Source organism: Ursus maritimus, unplaced genomic scaffold (assembly GCF_017311325.1).
Source record: "Ursus maritimus isolate PB19 unplaced genomic scaffold, ASM1731132v1 scaffold_21, whole genome shotgun sequence".
NCBI lineage: Eukaryota > Metazoa > Chordata > Mammalia > Carnivora > Ursidae > Ursus > Ursus maritimus.
Genome location: NW_024424564.1, coordinates 37,708,993 through 37,717,169, shown reverse-complemented (window position 1 = coordinate 37,717,169; position 8,177 = coordinate 37,708,993). Strand labels below are relative to the sequence as shown.

General features: G+C 34.8%; 1 protein-coding gene across 2 annotated transcripts in view; it reads left to right on the top strand.

The window, feature by feature from the left end:
* WASHC3 (WASH complex subunit 3) overlaps positions 1-8,177 on the top strand; it is a 45,169-nt gene that overhangs the window by 32,049 nt on the left and 4,943 nt on the right. The gene's annotated exons all lie outside the window — the stretch shown is intronic.

Below are 8,177 nucleotides of genomic sequence, written 5' to 3'. Positions count from 1 at the left end.
TTCCTTCCTTCCTTCCTTCCTCCCTCCCTCCCTCCCTCCCTTCCTTCCTTCCTTCCTTCCTTCCTTCCTTGACTTTTTAAGACCTTAGTGTATAGGAAATTTACCCTACCATGATCTAAGTTGAACCAAATTGAGAAATAAATAGGGTAAAGCCACTCTAGGTCCACATTAATGATTATTATGAAACTAGATATCTGTTTCTGTGAATTTTGTACAAAAAATTTTTTTGAGAAATGCTGACAAATCGTGGCTTAGAAATTTGACAATAATTTATTCCATCCAAGCAAACCTGGCTACATAGCTCATTCTGGATAAAATATATCTTAATGGATTATTCAGAGCTAGTCTGTTTTTCAAGTATCTAGATGCTTGTAAAGAGTCCAGTTTGGGGTTTTAGTTCACCCTGATGTATTTAGTTATGTTGTCCAGACATTCATACTATACTAGCAGTATACTTTGAAATTTTTCTTGGCTCTCGGCCCTTCAAGAAAATGTGTGCATTTTGGAGGTGAAACACCATAAAACAGTCTTTTTCTCATATTTTATCTTTTAAAAACAATATTTAAGAATTTTTTAAAAGTCTGTAAGAACAGATTTCAAACATGTATCTTCATTTAGTATATATCCAAGTAGCAAACAGTTTAAGTACAATGGCATATATCGGTAATTTGAACTCAGACGTCTCCAGGATATTTGGCATTTGTTCTGGAAATTGTTTCTGACACACACTTTAAAAGCAGATGGATTGTGACATATATTTTAATGTGAATTGAACATATGGGTCCAATCCATTTTGGTATTCATTGGAATATATGTTATAAATATATTTAACATAGACCATGACCTCTTTTTTGCTTCTGGAAATACACAGTAGACCTTCTATAATAACAGAAGGCTAAAATGACCTTTAAAATGATGATTTTTCTCTCCAGAGAAAATGTAATGGAAAACTAACAGTCCAGTAAGCATCAGCATATGTTGGATATCCAATCTCTTTACCCCCTACTGGCTTCATTTCATCCTCTGCCCAGCCTAAACCTACTTCATAATCTTTTACTTCAACAGCTACCCACACCAAAAACTTGAAAGTCATCCTTGATTCTATCTTCTTCCCTGTCCCTGTCAGTCACTTATGATTTTTTTCATTTTTAATATCTCTGACAGCTGATCACAGGACTCCGTGCCCATTGCTATTTAGTTCAAGCCCTCATCATTTCTTACCTGAATTATTATAATAGCTCCCAATTGGTTTCCTTCTCTTTCAGTCTGTCACTAAAGCCTTAGTGGATCTGTTCATATTCATTCTTGTTTCAAAACTTTCTGTGACTCTCAGCTGCCTTTGACACATATTCTAACATCTCAGAATTGCATGTAGATGTTTTTATCATCAAGACCCAGACTGTCTTCTTCATTTCTTGCCACCCTTCCATACATTCCTATCTCCTGCAGCTATAGCAGACTACTTGCAGTTCTCTGAATGTATCATTCTCCTATTCCCTTTTGGTGTCTTTGAATTTTTTTCTCTCCTTGGAACTCCCTTCCCCCCTCTTATTGGCCTGGCTAATTTCATATTCATCAAGACTCCATTTAGGTATCACCATGGGCGGGGGGGGAAGTCCATGGATGACTACCAAGGGGAGAACCCCCAGCACCCCCAATACTTCCTTGATGTATCTCATTTAGCAAGTTTGAGAGCCCGTCATTGTCTGTAAATGTTGAGAAACATTCAGTTGCAAGGTGGTGCCAAGTTTTGGGGTAGAATTCCAGTAACAGTTAACATTGTCTTACAGAAAAGCTGCTCCTCAACCACAGCCTGGAGCCTGAATTCTGATCCATGACCTCATAAGTACATGCCATCGGTCACAAGGGTTAGAGTAGGGTGACTCACTATAACCTATCACCACTACTGCTAGAAAACCAGTTTTAGCACTTAGCTAGATATGATAAATGAAATCAATCACCTTGTTAAAGAGGAATTCTGGCATTTTGGGAATCATGTTTACAGAAAACTAAGGAGCCTCACTTTCGGAGGAACGTCTGAGATGATGAAGGAGAAGAAAATGTGCCATCTGAGGGAAGAGTATACTTTTATTTAGAATTTTAGCCAAGAACTTTCAGTAAACATTGTTTTGTTTTTCCTTTAAAGTATAAACATACTCTCTTCTTAAATTAGTCTTAGGTGGTAAGACAGACAAATACAACTGTAGAGGAAATCATCTAGATCTGTCTGCACTGAGCAAAGAGCAAAATTAAGGTTAATATAAAAATAAAGACTGATCACAAATACATTATTATTTGATTGACTTGTGTATATAAAAATTTGGAAGCTAAGAGACATAATTTTAAACTAAAACAGTTTACCTGATGAGAGAGAAGAAAACCTGACTATTTTCCTAGAAAAATGACTGTCATTGAATTTTAGAAAGTCTATGAAACTGAAGAAAAGGCCTGATAATTACCAAATAAAATTTGTTTGCTACTAAATGATTAGTTATTTTTAAAAGTTCCAAGATTTTGAAAATAACAGTAGTGCTTATATAACTGAGAATGATTCCTGTTTAGCTTGTAAAAATTAGTTTTCAATGCCAATGAAATAAAGACATGTGAAAGAATACGTTTGTCATCATCATACTCTGAAGAGTTTAAGGGGAAACAAAATGGAAATCTTAAAGATTAATCTGTTCTAGTTTTGTATTCAGAACTATACAATAGGTGAATTCTTTCAATCAATGCCTAATTTTCTTACCGGGAAAAAAAATAGTTTCTCCCTTATCCTGTTTTTTGGGTATACTTTTATGTCCCAGAACTATAGTTACTACTATTACCTAGTAATTACTACTTTTACTATTTTAGGATATGTAGACTAGCCTCTGGACCTGCCCAGGAAGAGATGAATCTGCTTATTCAGATTCTGCCCTACCATTTTCTAGCAGTGTGACCCTGGACTAATTGTTTAATTGCTCTGTGCATAAATTTACTCATCAGTAAAATCGTAAATAGAAAAGTTCACCTTTCTCAAGAGAATGATGTAAGCATTTAGCACGGCTCTGGACAAGTAGTAAAAGTCCAATAAATGTTAGTTGTGATTTATGCATGCTTTAATGAGGGAAAATGTAGCAAGTTCTAAACAATTGGATTTACCAGGCTTTTGGATCACAACTTATTTATAATCCTCTAGTTGCCTGTGTATCATTGTATTTTCAACGAAGACATCTGACATACACAGAGTAGTTATTCTTTTGAATTATACTGTTTTCTCAAACTGAAAAGTCTATATTTTAAGCTTTGCAGTAAAGAATAGACTTCTGAAATTAAAATTCAGCTGGTCACACTCTTTAATATTAGTGTGTGGGGGTACAGTTTGTAGCATTTTTTTGAGGTAAAATTAGTATATAACATTATATGTTGCAGGTATACAGCGTTGTAATTTGACATCTGTATACACTACAAAGTGATCACCACTACAAGTCGTTACCATCATCCATCACCATACTTCACTCCATTCACTCATTTCGCCTACCCCAACCTAACTTCCTCTCTGGTAACCACCAATCTGTTCTCTGTATCTATGACCTTATATTTGTATTATTTTGTTAACTCATGTGTTTGCTTTTATTTAGATTCCACATGTGGGTAAGATCATTTGATATTTGTCTTCCACCGTCTGACTTATTTCACTTAGCATAATACCTTCAAGGTCCATCTTTGTTATTTTAATGCAATATTTCATTCTTTCTTATGGCTGAATAGTATTCATTTTATATATATATACCACAACTTCTTTAACCATCCATCCAATGATGGACATTTAAGTTATTTCCATTTCTTGATTATTGTAAATAATACTGCATAAACATAGCGGTGCAAATATCTTTGCAAATCAGCATTTTTGTATTCTTTGGATAAATGCTCATAAGTCAGAGGCGGCTGGGTGGTTCAGTCGGTTAAGCATCTGCCTTTGGCTCTGGTTATGATCCCAGGGTCCTGGGATCGAGCCCCGCATGGGGCTCCCTGCTTAGTAGGGAGCCTGCTTCTCCCTCTACCCCTCCTCCCTACTTGTGCTTTCTATCAAATAAATAAATAAAATCTTAAAAATAAATAAATACCCACAAGTCAAATAGCTGGATTATATAGTTCTATTCTTAATTTTTTAAGGAATCTTCATATTGTTTTCCACAGTGGCTATACCAAGTTGCATTCCCACCAACAGTATATGAGGGTTACCTTTTCTCCACATCCTACCCATCATTTGTTATTTCTTGTCTTTTCAATAATACCCATTCTGTCCAGTGGGAGGTGATATCTCATTGTGGTTTTGATTTGCTTTTCTCTAATAATTAATGATGTTGAAGATCTTTTCATGTGCCTGTTGTTCATTTGTATGTCTTCTTTGGCAAAATGTCTATTCAGATCCTTTGCCTATTTTTTAATCAGGTTGTTTATTATTTTGTTGTTGAGTTTTATGAATTTTAGATATTAATCCCTTGTCAGATATATGATTTGCAAAAATCTTCTCCCATTCAGTTGGTTGCCTTTTCAATTTGATGATGGTTTCTTTTGCTGTGCAGGAGCTTTTTAGTTTAATATAATCCCATTTGTTTATTTTTACTTTTATTTCCCTTGTTTTCGGAGTCAGATCCACAAAAATATCACTAAGACCAATGTTGAGCAGCTTATTGCAGGTTTCCTTCTAAGAATTTTATGGTTTCAGGTCTTACATTCAAGTCTTTAAGCCACTTTGAGTTAACTTTTTGTGTGTGGTATAACATAGTGGTCTAGTTTCATTCTTTTGCATGTGGTTGTCCGGTTTTTTCAACATATTTATTGAAGAGACTGTCTTTTCTCCTTTGTGTATTCTTGACTCCTTTCTCATAAATTGATTGTCCATATATGTGTGGGTTTAATTCTGGGCTGTTAGTTCTGTTCCATTTATCTGTGTGTCTGTGTTTATACTAATAACATACTGTTTTGATTAGTATAGCTTTGTACTGTGGTTTGAAATTGGAGCATGATACCTTCAGCTTTGATCTTTCTCAAGATTGCTTTCTCAAATTTTAGAATTATTTGTTCTTAAAGGCCATTGGAATTTTGATAGGGATTGGATTAAATCTGTAGAATGCTTGGGTAGTATGGACATTTTAACAATACTAATTCTTCCAATCCATGAGCATGGGATATCTTTCCATTTATTTGTGTCTTCTTCAATTTCTTTTATTAGTATCTTATAATTTTCAGTATACAGGTCTTTCACCTCCTTAAAAATTTTACCTCCTTAAGGTTATTTCTAGGGATTTTATTCTTTTTGATAAAATTGTGAATGGGATTGTTTTCCTAATTTCTCTTTCTGATAATTTGTTAATTAGATTATAGAAACACCATGAATTGCCATATGTTGATTTTGTATTCTGCTATTTTGCTGAATTCATTTATTAGTTCTAACAGTTTTTTGGTGCCGTTGTTTGAGTTTTCTGTGCATAGTATCATGTCGTCTGCAAATAGTGACAGTTTTACTTTTTTTCCAGTTTGATGCCTTTTGTTTCTTCTCCTGGCCTAATTGTTGTGCCTAGGACTTCCAATACTATCTTGAATAAAAGTGGGGCTAGTGGGTATCCTTGTCTTATTCCTAATTTTATAGGAAGAATTTTCAGTTTTTCAGTATTGATTGATGTTAGCTGTGGGTTTGTTATATATGGCCTTTATTATATTGACAAGTGTTTCTTCTGTACCTCCTTTGTTTATAGTTTTTATCATAAGTGGTTGTTGTATTTTGTCCCATGTTTTTATGCATTTATTGAGATGATCATATGATTTTTGTCTTTCATTTTGTTAATGTGGCCTATCACATTGATTTATTTGTGGATGTTGAACCCTTCTTGCTTCCCTAGAATAAACTCCACTTGATCGTGGTATATGATCCTTTTAATGTATTACTGAATTCAGTTTGCTAGTATTTTGTTGAAGATTTTTGCATCTTTGTTCATCAGGGCATGTTAGCCTGTAATGTATGTATGTGTGTGCATGTGTGGTGTGTCTTTGTCTGGTTTTGGTATTAGGGTAATCCTGGCCTCCTAAAATAAGTTTGGAAGCATTCCCTCCTCTTCAGTTTTTTTGTAAAGAGTTTGAGAAGGATAGGTATTAAATCTTTGTATGTTTGGTAGAATTCACCATGAGTAAAGCTGTCTACTCCCGGACTTTTGCTTGTTGGGAAGTTTTGATTACTGATGCAATCATCTTACTAGTAATTGGTTTATTTAGATTTTCTATTTCTTCAGTCTTGGAAGATTGTATATTTCTGAGAATTTATTACTTCTAGGTTGTCTAATTTTTTGGTAATTTTTCACAGCAGTCTCATGATGCTTTGTATTTTTGTGATGTCAGTTGTAACTTCTCATCTTTCCTTTCTGATTTTATTAGAGGCCAGTCTCTTATTCTTTGTTAGTCTAGCTAAAGTCTTGTCAATTGTTTATCTTTTCAGAGAACCAGCCCTTAAATTCAATGATCTTTTCTATTATTGTTTTATTTTGTTAGTTCCACTCTGATCTTTAATATTTCCTTCCTTTTACTGACTTTGAGTTTCATTTTTCTTCTTTTTTAGCTCTTTAGGTGTAAAGTTAGATGGTTTATTTGAGATTTTTGTTTGTTTTTTTCTTGTAGTAGGCCTGTATTGCTATGATCTTCTCTCTTAGAACTGCTTTTGCTGCATCCCATAGATTTTGGTGTGTCCTATTTCTGTTTTCTTTTGTCTCTGGGTATTTTTTTATTTCTTTGATTTCTTTCATGATCCACTGGTTGTTCAGTAGCATGTTGTTAATCTCCACATTTTTGTAGTTTTTCCAGTAATCTTTGTAATTGATTCTACTTTCATACTATTGTGAGTGAAGAAGTTGCTTGGTAAGATTTCGGTCTTCTTGAATTTATTGAGATTTGTTTTGTAGCCTGATATGTGATCCATCCATGTGCACTTGAGAAGCATGGATATTCTGCTGCTTTTGGATGGAGTGTTCTATATATCTATTAAGTCCATCTGGCCTAATGTGTCGTATAAGGCTGATGGTTCCTTATAAATTTTCTGTTTGGATGATCTGTCCATTGATGGGAGTGGGTATAGTATATTGATTTGGCAAATGAAAGCATGTAATTGAGTCAAGCTATTGTGCAGGCTTTGAACTGAACTAGCTCAGTTGGCATTTGTCCTGAGGATATTTATTCAAAAGACATTGATACCTTCCTCACAGACTGGAATGACCACAGTTATGGTTGCCAGAAATAAAAATAACCACCTCAGCCTACTTACCATTTTCACAAGAGGTGGTTTATTAGTAGTAACCAAAAGGATACTGGAAACCAAGAAAACTTTCTAATAATTATATGGAAGGAATGTCCGGCCCTCTAAGGGAATTCCTTATCTGACAGTGATCTTTGTCTACCTCCTGCTGCACAACAACATAGTGAATTAAAGTTTGGGCTGGTTGAGGATAGGACAGACTTCAATTTCCCAGCTGAACAATTCCAAAGATAGTTTTTCTGCTTCCATTTTTTAATTCTTGCTGAGCTGGAATGTCATTCAATGTGATTGTCACTTCTCAACCACTGGCTGGCAGACTGGCTAGAAAGTATGGGACAGGAAAAAACAATGTCAAAATATTATTGTTGGTCAGAGTGGGAGACCTTGATCACAAGAGTGAGAAAAATAATAGAAATATTAAAGATGTGTTTATATTAAATAAATATTAAATAAATATTAAAGAGTTGTATTAAAAAGTGTTGTGGTCTGCCAATGACTGAGCAAAAGATAAGGAAGCAGCTGGGAAGTAAAGGACCCCAAGATAAATAGTAAAAGCCAGTCTTTACTGTGAGGGCTGGCTTCCTTTCCATTCCTTTTCTCTCCTCTCCCCCGCTCCCCTCCTTTCCCTCACTCCCTCCTTTCCCTCCCTCTCTCCTTCCTTTCTTTCTTTCTTTCTTTCTTTCTTTCTTTCTTTCTTTCTTTCTCTTTCTTTCTTTCTTTCTTTCTTTCTTTCTTTCTTTCTTTCTTCCTTCCTTCCTTCCTTCCTTCCTTTCTTTCTTTCTTTCTTTCTTTCTTTCATTAGGTATTACATTGTTTCCCTATGTACCACAACAGAGGACAGGATATACCTGTGTTGATGGGCATTCAAAAGGGAAAAGACCAAAGTATGTGT